The sequence below is a fragment of the Talpa europaea genome, assembly GCF_964194135.1.
Source record: "Talpa europaea genome assembly, chromosome: 8".
Classification (NCBI taxonomy): Eukaryota; Metazoa; Chordata; class Mammalia; order Eulipotyphla; family Talpidae; genus Talpa; species Talpa europaea.
Window position 1 is genome coordinate 27,421,955 of NC_140075.1, and position 20,132 is coordinate 27,442,086.

The window sequence follows — 20,132 nt, forward strand, 5'->3', positions numbered from 1 at the left end:
CTGAATGACCCTCAGGTTTATGCCTCAGTCTCCTTCCCTGTCTCTTAACTAAGACGGTCAACTGAAACTGAAAAATTGACTAAAAAATAAGAAAGACAACTACATTTTGACCTTAATTTTAGTATTACTCATGTAGTGCTCTTGTTTTGAATTACTGAGCAGAAAGATGAACATGTTTTGACTCATAGACTAAATATTGATTAATAAAATAGTATATAAGCTATCTTTTTTCCTAAGATTTATTTATGCATTCAAGAGCTGGGATGTAGGCCAGAGGTGCAGCGGGTGAGAGGTTTCACCAGAAACAGAGTGGGGAGCAGAACAGGCAGATCTACTGAAATACACTGCTGAGGGGAGCAGCAGAAGAGACAGGAGAGGTCTGCTGTGCCTAAGCTACCTTATAAGAGAAAATGTATTCCTAATATTTAGTAGAAATGCTAGCATAAAAAAAAAATGTAAGCCAGAAAATGATAATTGGATTCATCGATTAGCAAAAGACTTTACTTCCTTGATCTCCCAATACATTCATTTTTGTCACCCTTCCCCAGGAGTCAATTAACCTAAGGGAAATGTCAACTACTTCCAGTTTACATACTGCTCCTCCACAAAATGTTCTTTCTTAACAGAAATCATAGACAACACCCACAAAATACATCTTTATGATTCAAAACAATAAGTCATAAAACATAAAATGTTATTTTGTCTCCACAGATATGTACACAGTATTCCTCTTGCTCCAGATCTACACTGGTTAGCCAGCATAACTAATTTTTTCCCCAAATCTCTGTGATGTGGGAAATAATCATACTCATTAAAGAGCTTCAAAATGTTAAGTATTCTACCCAAGTTCATACAGAGAACAGATGGTAAAACTGCAATTTGAAACTGAAATTGCAGATACTGTAAGAGAAGCTAGAGGGCAGACATGTAGAAGGTTCTGGAAGGCAGTCTTCCATGGGCCTAGAATTTAGAGGGGTCCTTACCAAACAGTGTGCAGAGAACGCAAGAGGAGACCCAAACCTGGTCTTGGTTCTTGTTATTCACCAATGACCTTGTTGGACTTCAGGTAGTATGGCTGATGTGCAGAGAATAAACTTTGGGGGAGCGACCTCTGAAGTCCACAGAGCAGAGCTCAGCGGGAAGGTTCCCTTGACCCTGCATATGGGAACTATATGTCTTAGTGCTGACTCGCCTGTCTGTCTCAATGCCAGGAAACCTGAACGTGCATTCCAGAATGTATTTGGATACATTGCAAACAAATGTCAGAGCAGCATTACACCCCCCACTAATGTACATTTGCAGGTCAAGAGGGTGATGCTGGAAAAGATTAATCCATTGCTGAGTATTATCCATCAGAATGCTTTTAAATGTTGGCATATAGGCAGCTAATAGATTATATACCATAAACACAGCTGTTGGAAGGAAAACGGCATTTCACAAGTCCTACAATTAAAAAGTCTAATCTCCAAAAGTAGCAACATAAAGAGAGGGGAAGGAAGGGCAAAGACAGAGGAAGACAGAGCTTCTTTTCTGGGAAAGGCTTCTCTGTCTCCTGGATGATACACAACTTTGATTCCTGCTGAGTACCGAGCACTCCTACTGCACTCTGGGTAAGCAGCATCAGAAAGGTTTGCCTTTTGTTGAACTACATGTGACAAAAGGAAGATAGGTTTGGCAATGGAGGGAAAAAGGAAATTTTATCTCAGACTTGTGTTTTTCTATAATGTATGCAGAATCTGTGTTAGTTTGCATATACACTCATAGCATTGGAACAACAACAACAAAAACCTATCTATTTAACAAACCGACTATAGATTCTTATTGTCTTCTGAAATATTTACACAAAGTTACAAGAAATATCAGTAATTTTACCCTTCACTAATAAAAAGGCAATATGTTGCTCTATATTCCAATTATTCTCAGTATTTGTACATATATATATTCCTCACAAGTTGGTATCATATAGTACGTACTATTTTATACATATTTTATAGCTACAGAATATTTTGTCAATTAGAGTATAGTTTATGTGACAAATTCCACATTGCTTTATTTTCTGGATCTTCCTAATTTTCAATATTATCAACAAATATCCTTGTATGTAAATTCATGTGTGCACTTCTGATTATTTACTTAACATATATTCCTACAACAGAACTATGGGGGAAACAATACTCTAAACATGTTTATTCAAAATTAGTAATTGCTTTAAATTATTATGGGTGGAACTTCAAATAATACAAAAAGAAAAATTAAATTCAAATTCATCTTAAATTTTATCACTATCACAATTATGTCAAATATAATAATGTTGTTCGATATTTTTTAGACTTTAGAAGACTAGACTTGCTAGTGTATATGTACAAGAATGAAATATACTATGCATGCCCTTTTGAATTTGCTTATTTTCACTCTACAATTTGTCATCATTCTTTCCATACTGTTAAATAGAGATTTAGCACACCTTAATGCGAGAAGACAAGTCCATTTTTTATGAATGGAGAATAATTTATTTAACCAATCTTAACTGATGAACGTTTAGTTTTTGTTTCCTCTATTATAAATACTGCTACACAAACACATGCATGTGTATGTATACATCTGTGTATATTTATATATTTTTACGTATATAAAATATAGCTCTTTGGATTTCTGACCAATTATGTCTTTGGTATAAGTTCATTGTACTATTACTGAGATATGAATGTATACTTACATAGATATCTCTGAGTTCATGTTTACTAAAGGGTATAGTTAATTATATAATGTATCATATTATATTACTTATAGGGAATATATAGAATTTATATTCTGATAAAAATATCTCAAAAAAATAAAAATATCTCAAGTATATTAAAGTTAAAACTGTTAAAACTTTGTTTTCAATATTTTAAATTTTTACTACTTTGAGAGGTTTAAAAATGATAACTATTAATCTTTTATAGTTGTTGGGATTTGTATGATGCTAAAAAAATTCACTCTCAGATTATAAAGTGTGTTCGCTAATATTTTTCTCCAATACTTTTTAAACATTAAACACTGATAACAGCTGTAATTGAATTCAGTATGAGGAATGAAGTAGATGTCAAATTTATTTCTCCAAATGGCTGATTAGTTATTTCCACATTTATTGATAGTCCCAACTATATTGATAGTCTCATCTTTCCCAACTCAATTAGTTTGGTAGGATTACCGTAACAAAGCACCAGAAACTTATTAATTTGAATAACAAAAACACATTGTCTGAAATATGAGATCAAGGTCCTGGCTGGGTGGGCCTAAGGACCCTGAGGAAGAATCTGTTCTATACCTCCTGCTAGTGTATGGTGGTTTTCTGGTAATCTTAGACATCCCTTTACCTATAGGAGCATCACCCAATCTCTACTTTTATCTGCATATTGCATTTTCCCTGTGTGTATTTCTGTGTCCAAATCTCCCCTTCTTATAAGGACATCAGCCATATTAGATTAGGAGCTTACCTTTGTCCCTATGACTGCATCCTAATTTAACTAATTACATCTATTTTAAATAAGGTCACATTTTGAGGTACCTGGGGTTGAGGATTTCAATATACAAATTTGGGAGAGACATAATTCATCATATAACAACAATCTTTAGTATCACAAGTCTTGGGGCCTCCCTGGTGGCACAAGGGGTTAAATCTCAGCAGTATGAAGCAATCAGGAGCCACTGCAACATGTCCCCCGCCAGGGAGCTAACCCACATATGGCGCAGCTGACCTCTCCTGTCTTGCCTGCTGCAGTATATTTCAGTCGGTCCACCTGTTCTGCTCCCACTCTATCTCTGGTAAATCCTCTCATGCCCCGCACCTCTGATCTACACCCCAGCTCTTATATGCATAAATAAAATAAATCTTAAAATTGTTTTAAAAAAATCACAAGTCTTGTTCCTTTGTGTCTGTCTTTCTAGCAAGAAGACATTCTTTCAATAACTGAATTTTAGCATATTTTAATATTTGATAGGTGAGTCCTATCAGAGTGTACTCTGCTGAAGATTTTTTCTATATAATCTATGCTTATTTTTCCACATGCATATCAACATCATTTAGTCAAGTTTCTAAAACATGCCATCGGGATTTTGGGGGGGAGTTTTGAATTTATTGGTTACTTTAGGGAGCAGTTGCATGTTGATGTTGATTCTTCTTTTATAAGGAAATTTTTTTTTTCACTTTTCAAGTTTTTATTCGTTTCTCAGTTATGTTACAGTTCTTTTTGTACAAATTCTGTATATGCTGTTATTATTGTGATGATTGTGGAAAGGGTGTTTCTTCATGTTGCTTCCTTAGGCGGTTATTGCTGGTATACAAAATAATCATTGGAGTATTTTTGGATATCGATATTGTTATTAGTCTTATATTGAACTCCCTCATGGATTGCTTTTAATTTCCAAATACACAATTAGGGCCTCCCCAGTGGCACAGCGGTTGAGCGCTGGGTTGCGAAGCTGCCCGCGGCCTCTGCGGCGCTGGTTCGATCCCTGGCTGCTCCCCAGCCACCAGAGGAGGGTCCCACGTGGCGCGCAGACCTCTCCTGCCGCCCGCTGCTCCCCTCAGCAGTGTACTTCGGTCCTTCTGCCTGCTCTGCTTCCCGCTCTGGCTCTGGTGAATTCTCTCACCCTCCCGGGCTTCTGACTGTACCCAGTGCATGTATAAACAAACAAACAAACAAACAAATAAAAACATGCCTCTATTAAAAAAAAAGATTATTCAAATACACAATTATACTGTGTTAATGAATATTTCAAGGGGAGGAAGGGACGTCTTTTCAACAAATGGTGCTGAGAAAAGTAGACCATTATAGATAAATGACAGATGAGGGGAGAAAGATGTGATATATGTACTAAATGGAATACTACTCAGCTATTAAAAATACTTTGTCATTTGTGACAACAGGTGGAACAGCAGGGGGCTGTGCTAAGCAAAATGAGTCAGAAGGAGAAAGACAAATACTGAATCATTTAACTCATGTGGAATATAAAGAAACAAGGGAACAGAAAAAATGAAACCAAACAACCCTAGAAATGTGACTAATGGGGCTGACCACAGGGTTGCTGGCAAGGTAATCCAGTGGACTATGGTAGGGGATTATGGGTGCTTTGGTGGTAGGGATGGCATGGTGACTTACATCTAGAGAGGTGTGTAATACACTTTTCAAAAAGCCAAGTATTTCACCTTAATTCTGTGTTTTACTTGTCATTTTTACCATACCCTTTCTAGCCACATCTATACTTTGATTTTTATGGTGTGTTGTTTTTTCAATTCATGTGTTTTTTGTGTGGCTAGCTATTCTGAGTAATCATTTTAGTATGAGTTTGTGGCATTTGTAGTATTTCTAAGTCCTTGAACATCTAAAAATAGTCATCATACACACTGAATGTTGGTTTGTCTAGACATAAAATTCTAGGCTTATGATGATCATTTAACCGTGCCAATGAGATGTATGATGTCAATCCAATTTCCTTCTCTTTGAGATATAAAAATTCTTTTAGAATTTTCTCCTTGTCCTTGAAATTTTTAACTGTGGTTAAAAATTGTGTGGATATATGCATCAATTAAATTCATTCTGTTTTAGCTTTGGTGAGTTCTTCAAACTAAAGTTGAGCTTTTTAGTTTTTGCATTTTATTCTACTCACTCATTGACTATATCTGACATACACGATCAATGAATTATGTGTACATATATATATATATATACACACAATGTGTAATGAAGTTGAATCTATATAATTTTGAACGTATATATAAAAATTTGAATATATGTTATATGTGAATGTTGAATATATATAAAATTTTGTCATTCGAGTTTAATTTATATATGGTTAAATGCATAGATGTTAAGTACGTGTTTTGATGGATTTTGTAAAATGCATGTTCTCAAGGTACATAATATTTCTGCTATGGACAAATTGTATCCCCTCAAAATTCTTAGAAAAAAAGTTTAGATGAAGTTATGATGGGATCAGTGACTTATAAGAAAATATACTAGAGTGTGTTCATGCTTTCTCCACTAAAATACTCCTTGTAAATTTCATGAGAAATGACATTTATCTGCAATCCAAGGAGAGAGTTCTTACCAGACACTGCCCTGGCAGGCACTTTCTTCTTTGAATTTCTGTCTTCAGTACTATGAGAAATAAATTCCTGTTATTTGAGTTTCCCAGTCCGTGATATTTTGTGTAGCAACCCAAGTTGACTAAGAACAGTTGTCAACACCTTAATGTTCATTTCCCCTATAACCTCCATCCCAAAAGGAGCAACATATGTCTGATTTATTTTCCCAGAGTTTAATTTTGCTTGTTATAAAACTTCTTAGAAAATCAGACTGTGCATTTTTTTTTATAATTCATTTATTTATCAGCAATATATCCTTTTTATTACTGAGTAGTATTTCATTATATATATATATATAAACATAATATGGTTATACATTCTGCTGTTGATATTTTGGTTTGGTTCCATTTGGGAGCTATCATGAATAAAACAGCTATGAGTATTCTTAGGAAAGAATGTTTTTAGCCATGTATTTTTAATTTCTATGGATTAATTGATGAAATTATAGAATTGCTTTATCATGAAATTATAGAACTGCTCTATCATAGGTTTTTAAGTAAAACACACAAGATGGTTTTCCTAAGTGATTGTGCATTTTACAGTATCACCAAGAATGTATGAAAATGCCAGCTGCTTCGTATCCTTACCAGCATTTGGTGATATCTAATTTTAGCCATTTTGGGGGCAGTGCATATTGGTAACTAACTGTGGTTTTAATTTTCATTTTTTTGATGAATAATGGGTTTCAATAGGTTTTCATGTGCTTATTGTCATACAGTTGTCTTTGTGATATATCTGTTCAAGTCTTTCGTCTTTTGTTTATTGGTTGTGTGTTTTGCATTATTTAACTATTTTATTTCTTTAGATAATTGGGACAGAATTCCTTTGTCTGGTTTATTTATTATGAATTTTATTCCATTGTGTGGTGTGTGCATGCATTTTCATAGTGGTGGTTTTAAATGAACAGAGTTTTTAATTTTGATGAAATCCAAAGTATCTATTTTTTAAGTTAGTGCTTTCTCTGTCCTATCTCAGACATCTTTATTACCTCAAGTTAATGAAAATATTCTATCTTCTTTTAAAGGATTCCCACTTTAGCTTTTACATTTAAGTTTATGACTCATCTCAAATGAAGTTTAAGTAAAATGTGGGGTAGATTCAAAGGTTGATTTTTTTTTTCCCTGATAATATTTGGGTGTCTAGATGATTTAGCATCATTTGTTGAAAGGTGTTTCTTTTTCCCACCGAAGTCCCTTGGCAGATTTGTTGAAAAGCAATTGCCTATATACGTAAGGATATATTCCTAGTCCACATTCTGTCCTAGATATCTTTCAATCTATATTTAGGCCAAATGAAGGGTACACAAATGTGTCTCTTGCCCTCAGCATTTCATGTGCTAGACTAAAGTAAGCACAACTGTGCACACCTTGATAAACCCTTCCTGACAATCTCAGTGACTCTATGTGGTCCAATGATTTTCCCCATCCCACAACAGATTGCAGAATCTGTGGAATGCTGTTTACCTTGGTTGACAGCAAAATCAAGTCTTAACTGCCAGATGGAGGTTGGCACCACTTAAAGTTACCAAGTAGGCCAAAGCTTCTCTCTGGCACTGGACCTCTACTTTGCCTTCCCTTCACATTTCTTCCAACATCTATTGTAATCTTAAAAATAGAAACACATGCCTCTGCCAGTCCCCCCTATGGGATCCCAGATGAGAAAACCCTCCAGGAAAATAACAAAATGCAATTTGAATCAAAGTGTGTGAAGCTTCCCAGACACGCCCGGCTGGCGCAAGGAGGAAGCAGCTGGGAAGATGCTGACAGCCCACCAACAATGAGACCGCGGGGTTCAGCTGGGAGACTTCTGCCGTCACCCTCCTTGCTGTTCTCCACATTGTTGCCCTACTCCAGGGTTTGCTCTAAATGAAAAGAAGCTTTGGAGGTGGCCTCAATAGAACGGAGTAGCTGTTTCTTACTCAACACTCAGCCCTATTTGTCCCTGTGGGTTTGCCTCTGGGCTATCTTTCTCCTTTAAGTAGAACAACAGTGTGGAGGAGACACATGCTTGGAAATAAAGATACAACAAAAAATTGGGAGTCTCTCTGTCTTCTGTGAGGTTAGGTGTCCCTTGTCCCCTAAGTCTTTACTCCCTGCTCCCCCTGGGAAGAAGTTTATAATCACTATTACAGTCAATGTTTGCCCCTCCCCAAGGTAGGAGTTTAACAGGAGGGCAGAGGGTGAAGGATAGCAGTGTGTGCTTATAACACAGTGTGTGTGCAGCCAGGATAGAAATCAATGAGAACTCTTATCTTCACTACAATTTGCTTTTTCCTATATATATTTTTTTTAAGATTTATTTATTCATATATACAAGAACCAGGATACAGGTCAGGCGCATGGGAGGGTGAGAGGATTCACCAGAGACAGAGCAGGGAACAGAACAGGCAGACTGAATGAAATACACTGCTGAGGGGAGCAGCGGGCGAGACAGGAGAGGTCCGCTGCACCCTGTGGGTGCAGATCAAACTCGCACTGCAATTTTTCTGACTCTGTTTCCTGCTACTGCTTCGATGCAGCCAAGCCCTCCCTGGTTTATTCCTCATGCTTGTTCTGGATTTGCAATTCCTTATGCCAGTACTCAAAATGAGAGTCAACCTGGCATAAAGCACTCAGCTCAGAGGGACTTGAGTGGGAAAATGCTTTAAACAGGTTAAGGAACTTACACAATATAACATTTATATCATTTTAGCCTTTAGTGTCAACATTTGTAAAATGAAGCTTCCACTATGAACGGATCTTAAAAGGGTGCTGTTAGATAAGGAAGGACCATACACAGAGGAGCCACTCAATAAGGTTGTTCCATGTTTTTGTAGTATGTAAATATTCATCCTTCAACATGTAGCTAAGATAACACCTTTTGCACAAAGAATACACTGGTCCCTCTTCTACACTCCCATCTCACTTTGCCTTTATGTATTATATGGTTAAAAAAAAATCATTCTAGGGACCTCCCTGGTGGCTCAAGGGGTTAGGATGCAACCTATGAAGCAGTCCGCAGCCTCTGAGCCTCAGCAACACGAGTTCCTCAATGAAGAAATCTGAAGCCTCTGCAGCACCAATCCCGGGCTGGCCAGGGAGAAACCCACATGGTGCAGCAGACCTCTCCTGACTCACCCGCTGCTGCCCTTAGCAGTGTACTTCGGTCAATCTGCCTGTTCTGTTCCCCATTCTGCTTCTGGTGAATCCTCTCACCACCCCCACACGTCTGACCTGTACCCCAGCTCTGGTATGCATAAATAAATCTTTAAAAAAAAATCATTCTATATGTACAGAATAGGGCTTCAAAGTGAGACTGTATTGAGGTGTGCATAGATAAAAGCAGAGATAAAAACTGAGTCTCCTGTTTTGGATGGAAGAAAGAATAAGCTCAGACTAATTTCTAATTTCCTATACCAAATTTTATATCTTGTGTTCTTTTTCTTTAAGAAGGCCCTGAGTTGTATAGGTGTCAGTCCCCATAAATCCTGATTAGATTCTGAGGAGAAGGAGAGAGATGAGGACAGTGGAGAAACCCAGAGCCGAAGGAATTGTGTTAATGTTTTTTTTCATTATGCAATTCAGAATTAGTATGCTATTTGGGGGTCTGCAGACAAAGCATGGCAAATGTTGGGAGTATGCTCGTAATCCATAACTCTTCTGGAAATATGAGGATTCGCAGCAATGGAAGCGGGTACCCACAGTGCCCTTGGCTGGGCAAAATCAGCTTGCTCTTAATAGTCACTGACCTCAAGAGCAACTTCTCATCATCAATCCAGTGTCTCAGAGGCGCATCCCCTGACCACCGGTGCTAACACCCTCCGCCAGCCTCAGGCTCCTCTGTTCATATTTGAGGTACTTGCCACTGTCTAAAAGGATATCATTTGCCCTTTTTAACCACACACAAATACACACATACACATTCCAAGTCATGGCTTTTTCCCATTGTGTTTATGGCTTCGCTCCAGAAGGAAGTGGGAGCCTGGCTTATAGGGAACATTCATTCCTCAGGTGAGCAATGAATGAATGTGATGACTTCTCAAGGAACTTCATAAAAAGAATACCATGATAGGGCCTCCTTGGTGGCGCAAGGGGTTAAGCACAGCACTATGAAGCTATCCGCAGCCTCTGCAGTAGGAGTTCAATCCCCCTGCTGGCCAGGGAGCTACCCACATGGCGCAGCAGACGTCTCCTGTCTCGCCCTCTGCTCGCCTCAGCAGTGTTTTCAGTCAATCTGCCTGTTCTGCTCCCCACTCTGTCTCTGGTGAATCCTCTCACCACCACCCCCTCCTTGCACCTCTGACCTGTACCCCAGTTTTTGTATGCATAAATAAATAAATCTTAAAAAAAAAAAAAGAATATGATCATGAGGGAAGTTTAACTAGAAGAGGAAAGTTAGGTTAGATGCCTCATAATAACTAAAACTGACAGTCCAGTTTGTAAACCCAGGAGAAGCCCTCCTTCTCTTAGAAAGGCTTGGAAGGACCCCACATCTGGATTTCTCATGAGAGGAAGTAGGAAGCTTTATTCCTCGTGAACTAAAAAGGACTAGGGGCAATTAAGTCATATATGTACTAAAGTTATTTTTGTGGATTTTTTCTTCCTTCTTAGGATATTAAGAGAAGTTGGGACATATCCTCAAATTATCCCAAGAGCCTAATATAGGATTTGGGAGAAATTAGAGAACTAAATTTAAATTAAAGGATGATAAAAAAAAGTTAAGAAGACGTCTGATATGGTTCTATATAAACAGTCTATGTGTTAGGCAGAAAAACAAAAACAAATTAAAAACATAATAAACCAGAAAACCTCAGTTGTTGAAAGCTTTGGGATTTTTCAGCACACTGTATGGCATAAAAGATTTCTATTGGAAACTTCTGAGAAGGCATCCATTAGAAGGTAGGAGTCCCTTGCTGTGAAGTCTAAAACATCTCTTTTGCCACAAAATGACATGGTACACAAACTCAAATAAGTATAGCTGGTAACTTAGCAACCACAAATATTTACAAATATGCAAGTCAAGCCCCGTCAAAATATCAGGGTAATTATTGGCAAATTGTATACCATGCAAATGCTTTGCAACCATGCAAAATGAGCCCTGTTGTGGGTGGTTGCCACAATTGCTCTTAACTGCTGCCTGGAAGTGTCTCTCAGCCTCCTGGGTTTTGTTGGATTGGATTGATGTGACATAAAATTACATTGCAGGCCAAGTGCATGTGTCATTTACCTGATCATGCTCTACCACCAGGGTCCTCCATTTGGGTGTCATGCTGGGTTAGCCCAGCTAACAAGCTACAGAAAGCAGAATTACTTGATGGTCTCACTCAAAAGACAGTCAATAACTTAAAAAAAAAAAAAAAAGGAAGAGAATCTGGAAATTAATGGCTATCTAGATTTTTTTTAATTCATTCTTTCATTAACTGTGTTTATAAAGGAGTTTTGTATTACACATCTTTGACCCTTTCAAAAGAAAGGATTTGGTAGGGAGGACAGAGAAAGAGAAAAAAACAAGAGAGCAAGAGAAACAGAAAGTCAGAAATATTGAACATATGTGCACAATGAGTAACAGTTAGTGGAAAATTTAATACTAATTGACTTGTCTTTTATTTGTGAATCTGAGTGATGCCAAAATGGGCAGGCAAAATAACCACATGCTGTGCCAATTAATAGCTGAACTAGAGACTAAAGAATCAAATAAGTTGCCTACCCACCTGAATGGGAGGAGGGAAAAATCCTCAAATTAAATTTCAATACCATTTTATACTTCCTACCCTTTGCAAGTACTTTATAAATTTAGTCTCAAAAATAAAATGTACTGTAATTCTCCTTTTGCTATCTTGCATCTCCCGTACTGTGGAGATTACAGTTGGAACCAATTTATTTTGCTGTTCTTAGTATTTCAAATTCTTGGAGAAAAGAGTTTTTTCATCCAAGATTCACACCAAAGCAACTTGATAATCTTGCCCACACAGGATCAAATGTGAACTTCAACGACAATGAAATTGTGCAACATGCCCTTCTCTGCAGCCAGTCAAGTGCAAAGAAACCTGAGTTGCTGCACTTGTGAGGCTTTGCAAATGTTGAGGGGAAATAGTGGAGCACAGGGTTTCTGGCCACAACATCGCCTCACTAACCATTTGTCTTTTCATCTAAAACTCTAGGGGGAGAAAGAAAAGGCAAGCAGAGCCATCCCTCCCCTCCTGTTTAAATGGGGCGGCCATGCCAGATATTCTGAGGAACTTATTCAGCCCAAGGCTAATAAGCTGAACAACTTGTTTTGGCTAGACATTCCTCATCTCCATATGGAATTGCTTGTGTGAGTTTTTGGACTATTATGTGGTCAAAGGGAGGATGTTAGATGAAAAAAAAATTCTCAGCACTTTCTTTTTCTCTCATACAAATCCACTTTCAAGGTTGAACTAAACTGCATGAATTGCTCAAATCCTTAGGCACAAGACATCACAGAATATCACATAAGCACCATCTTTAATAGGTTTGAAGACATGCCTTTTAAATTGGGCTAAATTTGCTGATAAATCCACCATATCTAACCTTGCCTACTCTGAACCTTGCCTGAGGGCCTCTCTATAAGGAGGCATATTTTCAGTGAACCAAAGAAAATCTTAATTACATATTTGCTTACCATGGCGAGCCATTTTGCTTCTGAATAGGAGTCTGTAGCCAACAAAAGGTAGAAAGAGAGTTGCTGTGCTTATTTTGCAGGAATCAATCAGAGGATATATATGAAAAAGAAAACAGCCTACCAACTTTCAGATAAGATAAATTTGAGTCTAGCAGACTTCTTATTCAGTGTCCTTTATGTCACATGGACATAAACATAACAGAATATTCTCCGACGCTTCTTAACATGCCAGGTAAAGTTGCACTTTCACAAATTGATTCAGTAATTCTTGGGTGGGACTAAGTTTTCTCCTATTTTGTAAAGGTTCATATTCTCCTGTTTCTTAAACTCTTTATAGAAGAATTACTCCAAAGTCCAGAGAGTTAAGAATTATTATTCCCTAATATTTATTTATAGTTTCCTTATAAGGGATTAATCTGCCATGAGACTTTGCAGTGGGTCAACAGACGTCACTAAAAGACATTGTTCATCCAGTCACACTTTCATTTATTCAGTCATCCATTCAGAAAGCACAAGTTGAGCAGCTTTTACAGAATAATCACTTATCTAGAGGCTGTGATATAAATACTCATAATTATTTTAATAATGGCACCATAAATTCCATTCCCAGTGTGGGGCTGATTTGACAACTCAGGCTGAGTTGAGATTCTATACTCAAAGCCCACTGCTATACATTTCATCTGCCATCTCAAAGCTCAGAAAAAACTGCCTGTTTTATGCTTTGTTTTTTAATTGCATTTGTAGAATATATAACCTATTTATGAGATAAAAATCACAAAAATATTTGTATAAATTAAGAAATCATTTTAATGCAAACAGCCATAAACCCCACTCAGGCTGAGACAGGATGTTACAAACTTCAGAGAAATATCCCTTCCCCATGTGTCCCTTCAGGATCAAAGCCCCTTCTTCCTTTAGAAGTAGCCACTCTTTTGACTTTTGACCTGTATGTATATGGAATCATACTATGTATTATTTCAAATCTTGCACTTTTGCTTAATATATTTTTAAATTTATACATGACATTGCATGTGCATTGCTTTTTCCATTGCTGTATAATATTCCATTGGGTGAAAATATCATGATTCTTTATTTATCCCATTATTGATAGACACTAAGGGCGCTTGTGATTCTTTAGCCATTACAAATGTTGTTACTGATAGTGATATTTCTGCATCCTAGGGGATGCATACAATCCACTTTAATATACATTACCAAACTATTTTCCAAACTGAATGAATCAAATTTACACTTTAAAAAACATCTTGAAAATTCTTTTTGATTCAAATGGTTATCAACCCTGGGATTGTCAGACTTTAAACATTCTAACCAGTCTGAAGAGTACAATTTGTTCCCTTATAGCATCTTTCAAAATTTGCATAAGTTTTACTTTTTATATGAACATCCGATATCCATCTATGGAAATTCTTTTATTTTCTTCTACTGATCCAACATGACACATCTATCATATATCAAGTATGCATTTATACATGATTTCCTATTTCTGGCCTCTCTTTTTCTATTTCTATGCCAGTTCACACTGTCTTAGTTGGCTTTATGTTGTATTCATCTCTGGAATGCCAAGTCCCTCTACCTTGCTTTCCTTCTCCAACAACATCTTAGCTACTCTTAGTCCTTTATATTTCCATATGTATTTTAGGATTAGCTGTCAAGTACTTAAAAAATCCACCTGGGATATAACTAAAATTGCATTTAATGTTATTGAGGGGCATATACAGTCGATGGGGTGATATAAAACCAATAGTCTCTATACCCCAATATAGGGGTATAGAGTTCTAGAGCTCCCTGTAGGGAAGGGCCAAGGGTTTTTTACAACTGACTCACAGTTCAACTTCTTTCCAGTGCTTATCCCTTCACTCTCCCATAGATGAAGACCCCAAGAACACTCCTTAACTAACAACCTACCTACAAATCTGCCTCAAGATCTACTTCCCATGAAATTCAAGCTGTGACATCGATTAGACACAATCTGGATGTGAGCATTTTTCTCATTTAAAGACCCATAAACTCAACTCAGGGTGAGATAGCTGACTCCAAAACCTGTAGAGTTTCTGAACATTTTATAGTCCACCAGGAAATCCTACATAATATTGCTCCTGACCAATATTCCTTTTTCCAGCAATATCCCAAGCATCTGGTCACCAAGCAATGAACACAGGAAAGGAGACTCTTGCCTGTCCAAATAATGACTCATTTACTTGTTACCCTATACTTCTAACTCTTAGTTCAACCAATTCAGAAGTTTAGTGCTAATCCTGAGATGTAGGCTTCTGCCTTGGAACATCAACATTTAATGACAAGCTGAGGCTGCAATCTAGCAATTTTGGAGTTTTTGTGAAAAATTGCAAATGACATCAATAAAGTAACAAAATATTGGCTATAGTGATGATCCCAACTGTTAAGGAGGCATTTGTAACTGTCATACAAGAGGAATTCAGTAGATTTCTGAAATGTTTTTTATATTATGATATGCAATGATCAAAAGTTAATGAAATTGAGGCTCCCTGGAGGCACAGGCAGTTGAGCACAGCACTGTGAAGCTGTCCGCAGTCTCTGCAGTGCTGGTTCGATCCTCCCTGGCCTTGGAGCAACCCACCCAAGGTCTGCTTGGCGAGCAGACCTCTCTTGTCTCTCCCACTGCTCCCCTCAGCAGTGTATTTTGTTAGTCTGCCTGTTCTGTTTCCCACTCTGTCTCTGGTGAATCCTTTTACATCCCGCGCATCTGGCCTGTACCCTGGCTCTTGTATAAATAAAATAAATCTTTAGAAAAAAAAAGTTAATGAAATTAACTACAATTCTAAATAAGCAGTACTAGCATACAGTGATATCCTTTAAATAAATACTCTTTTGCACAAATATTCCAGTCACTTTTTGTTGTATGAAACTAAAACCTTGATTAAGACAAAAATGTATGTACATTGGGATACTGTAATGATTAGGGTACAGATAGGACAGTAAGAAAAACTTTTGCTACTTAATTCATAAAACAAAAATCTTGAAGTTAAATATATCAGATGTGCCAGAAAAACTTGAGATTAAGATCACCATTTTGATTCTGTTTTACATAATTTTCTCATTCTAAAGCTACAGTTCCCAGAGTTTTACAATGTATCCAAATTCCCTTCTATCCTCACACTGCCTAACATTTCTAAATGAATTCAGAATATTTTTTTTCATTCTTCTTTAAAATTTTCCACCACCTAACCTTTCTAACTTCTCATATACTCTTGTCTGATAACTGGAGTGTACAATAGTACATTACAAAGTATTTAAGTGGGAAATATGTCAGGAACCAATTGTAAGCAACTGAAATATTTTTATAGTGGCAAAGGTTCACTCAATATTTAAAGAAATATGTAGATAAAAGTGTCCTATGCTCAATAATCATCAGCAACAGAGTAGATTATCCTTGTGCTAATTACTCTATTCCCAACCAAATGGTTTGTTAATTTACCTGATGGCCAGTGTTCTGATTATGATGTCTTGACATATGCTGGAATTCGATGAAAATTATAATCACTGCTATGCATTAGGTGGTTTAATTTACTATGTGTGCTATTATGAAATTTCCCACTCTAAAACTCCATGTTCAAGTTGGTAGGTCATGAATTTAAGATCTGGAGGAGATATTCTAAATTTAAACCAAATTGACAAATAGATGTTGATGACTCTTCAGGAACAAGTGACCTCCATTTAACAACTTTGGGAAAAAACTCTCAGTGAAATTACTAAAGTAATGGCCAAATATATAACCTGACATTATAAAGTCTCTGGACCAGAGGTCAATAAGACTGTTAATGTAACTCACACCTTTTGGTGTATTTCTGGAATGCTGGAACTAAGAAATTATTTCATTATTGGAACTATTCTTGAAATTAATACATAAAAATCAAGTCAACTTCTATTATATCATCAATTACCAGTTATTCTACTTAATAAGGGGAAATTATCAGTAACAGTCACCACCTAAAAGTAAACAAAAAGTTAATGGTCCAAGAAATTAATAGGACAATTTTGGATTTGTAGGAGTAAAGTTATAAATATCTCCTGGGAAACAGATATCATAATTTAGAAAAGAAACCTTTATATTACCAGATGTTAATTCTCAAATTAATATATAAATATAGTATAATTCCAAGCAAAACACAGTGATAATGTTTTATTAACTTGCTTCTTTGAAGTATATTTTACATATCATAAAGTTCACTCATTTCAAGTGCAAAATCCAGTGGATTTTAGTAATCTTACTTCATGGTGAAGTCATCAATCTAAGTCAGTTCTAAAACATTTTTATTACCCCAATAAGATCCTTCATGTCTATTTACAGTTAATTCCCATTAAAACACTCAATCCCTATATAACCACTAATCTATTTACTGTTTCCATAAAATTGATTTATTTAGACATAGATAAATTCCATATAACTGGAATCATAGATTATGAAATCTCTTGTGCCTTAGCATAATTTTGGGGGGGTTCATTTGGATATAATATGTGTCAATAGCTTGTCCCTTTTTTCTTTTTTTAAAGATTTATTTATTTATACAAGCACTGGGATACAGGCCAGAGACTCTGGAAGGTGATAGAATTCACCAGAGACAGAGTGGGGAGCAGAATAGGCAGTAGGACCAAAGTACACTGCTGAGGGGAGTGGCGGGCGAGACAAGAGAGGTCTGCCTTGCCATGTGGGAATCTCCCTGGCCTGCCAGGAATCAAACCAGCACTGCAGAGGCTGCAAACAGCTTCACAGTGCTGCGCTCAACCCGCTGTGCCACTGGGGAGGCCCAGCTTGTCCCTTTTTGATGCTCAATAGTGTCCTCTTGTGTGGCCACAGCTGCCAAAACAACCATGAGATTATTGACGGAATATAATGTTAAAAGAGTTAATTGTTTTAAATTGTAAGAGATGATGTTATTTTATATGAATGATACATTGAAATCTATGATAAACAAGGTGATATCATTATAGGGACTGACAGACATATTAATGGAAATTGTTATAATATTTAGCCCTAAATAGCAGTATTTAAAAGAACTTAATATGATAGGAATGGCACCTCAAATCAATGAGGAAGAGAACTGATTATTCAATATGGGATATTTGGACAACTGAACACAATTTAAAATTATCTTAAACTCTTAACTGCACATCTGACATCATATAACAAAATTAATCCGAAAAGATTTAAAAATTCAAATGTAAGAACTGAAGCCATGAACACTCTAGGTGAATGTTTACACAGTCTTTAGCTTCACAGGAAAGGTAAAATGTATAAAGAAAAAGGCTTTAATACATCAAATTTTTGAAACTTATGGTTGATCTAAATCATTTAAAGTAAACTGCAAATGACAAAAAGGGGAAATATTTATAGAATATAAGTGCCTAATAAATGGTTCATATTTCAATACATAGCATTTTTAAAGCACTTGTAACACACTGAGAAAGAAATTCAACCCTAATGTAAAATGTATCAAATAACCATATAAGTAAATGAGTAAGGGATGACAAAGTCAAGAGAAATATGGTCAGCCTTATTATAATGAAAGTGGGAAGCAGGACCATAATGAACTACATATCAAATAAAATTCATATTGGCAGGATTTTTAATACTAGTCCTTAAAATTAACCAGAGTATGGATAACCACAGCCTCATATTTTTTCCTTTTTTTTTTTAAAGATTTATTTATATATGCATGCAAGAATGGGGGTGTAAGCCAGAGGTGCAGGAGGGTGAGAGGATTCACCAGAGACAGAGTGGGGAGCAGAACAGGCAGACTGACAGAAATACACTGCTGAGGGCAGCACCGGGCGAGACAGGAGAGGTCTGCTATACCTCCCTGGTCAGCCAGGAATTGAACTCATGCTGCAGTGGCTGTGGATAGCTTGATCGCTCTGTCTTTAACCCCTGTGCCACCAGGGAGGCCCAGCCTCATATTCTCTTGATGAAACTATCATTAGGTACAACTTCAATGGCAGGCAATCAGGAACATTTTTACAAAGCCATAAAATGGTGCATTTTCTGGCTCAGTAATCTACTCCTAGTATTCTAAAGGTTGTTGTGGATAGTTGTTGATAATATGAAAATCTAAAAGCACTGCAATATTTAACAGTAAGAGGTTACTCAATACAAAACACATACAATTTAATTCTCCTTAACAAGTAAAATAAAATTGATGATACAGAATTATGTACATTGACTTGAAAAGTTGCTAAAAATTATTGTTTAAAGACAATAGTTTTCATAACATATTATTTATTTTAGAAAAATAAATAAACTTTTCAAAATATAGTAATTGGTAGTGAGAGATTAATTCAGTGATGATTGTGATTGTTAGGGGCAAAGGTGCTGTAACATGATCATCATTATTTTTAATGAAGGTAGGATAAAGAATATATTTAGAAACAATGTAAAATACAAATTTTATTGGGCTTATCTATATTTTTCAAAATTTCTACAACATGGATCACTTTATGAAATACTATTTTTAATAAAATATTTTTAATATGTTAGCTTTGTGATTAGTGATTGGAATCATAATAATCAGTTTAATGAGAGCTATATTAGCTGTTTAAGCAAAACTTTCCACCAGATATCTCAATGGCCATAAATAGGCATAGGAAAAAAAGGGGGATTTATTTAAATATTCAAAAAGCTTTGGGTAGAATAGTACATCAGTTATCTTGCTCTTACCTCCTTTTGCTTCTTCCTGCAACTTTATTACACTTCTTTGCCCTCAGTTTGCTAACAATGGATTCAATTGTCTCAGGAGAAAATGGATAAGAAGAAAATCTTGTTTTCATCCGATTTCCCTTCAAATGACTCCCCTCTCATTCTTTTCATCAAACTATTCAGAAGAAAGTGCTGTACATTCTGTTGACTTCCACAGCTTGGATCCATTCTCGGCCCATTGCAATCTGGCTTTAGTCCCAAATATTGCTGTACAGCTTTTGCCACCAGCTTACAAATGCCCTCTACATGCTAAATACATTCAAATTGCTCTTTCTAGGCCTCTAGGGTAGAGGCCTTGTCTTAAAGACAAGCCCCAAGCACAGTCTTTTCATTCATGGTAAATCCACCTCTGGTGCCAGGCGTCCTTCTAGTTACCAGAGACATATCAGTAACAGAGTAAGAAACAGAAAACATCCTAGTTCATGGAGTTTGTATTCAGCTACCACATCTCTTGTAGCAATTGGCATTACTTCTTTACCTATATTTTCTGTTGTTGAGGATTAAGTGAGATAATATATATAAAGTCTTTAGCACACAGAGTGTAATTCAAACTAAGAGTTCAAAAAATGGTGACAAATATTCAAATTCTGTATGTGGGCCTCCTGGTGGCACAAGGGGTTAAGACGCAGC